The sequence below is a fragment of the Halyomorpha halys genome, unplaced genomic scaffold (genome assembly GCF_000696795.3).
Source record: "Halyomorpha halys isolate HHAL.00 unplaced genomic scaffold, Hhal_1.1 Scaffold124.1, whole genome shotgun sequence".
In the NCBI taxonomy this organism is placed as follows: domain Eukaryota; kingdom Metazoa; phylum Arthropoda; class Insecta; order Hemiptera; family Pentatomidae; genus Halyomorpha; species Halyomorpha halys.
Window position 1 is genome coordinate 603,993 of NW_027111282.1, and position 348 is coordinate 604,340.

The 348-nt window shown below is 22.4% G+C and overlaps 1 protein-coding gene across 6 annotated transcripts in view; it reads left to right on the forward strand.

The window, feature by feature from the left end:
* The window catches only part of Ih (hyperpolarization activated cyclic nucleotide gated potassium channel Ih), a 734,518-nt gene that overhangs the window by 73,281 nt on the left and 660,889 nt on the right, over nucleotides 1-348 (forward strand). The gene's annotated exons all lie outside the window — the stretch shown is intronic.

Below are 348 nucleotides of genomic sequence, written 5' to 3' on the forward strand. Positions count from 1 at the left end.
ATGCTTGTGGTATATTTTATAGGTTTGAATTGCATTAAAAATAAAGGGATTGAGATATGTAACTTTATCCTTGATTTTCTTTCTATAATATCCTCTGCTAAGCTTTTCATAAATATTCAGTTTCAAAATTCGTAACCTTTTTTTTCTCTTCTAGATTTAATAAATATAATTTAAATTTAACAAATTTTATAAAAACGTCGGAAACGACTTTCTTTTTTTTTTTTATGCCAATATAAATCTCCTAGTTAGAAATTTTATGCAGATATTATTACTAAAATTAAGGTAAAATTTTATTTTTATCTGTGAATTTATTTGCCGCGTAAAAATATATATCCATTTACAGTTTAT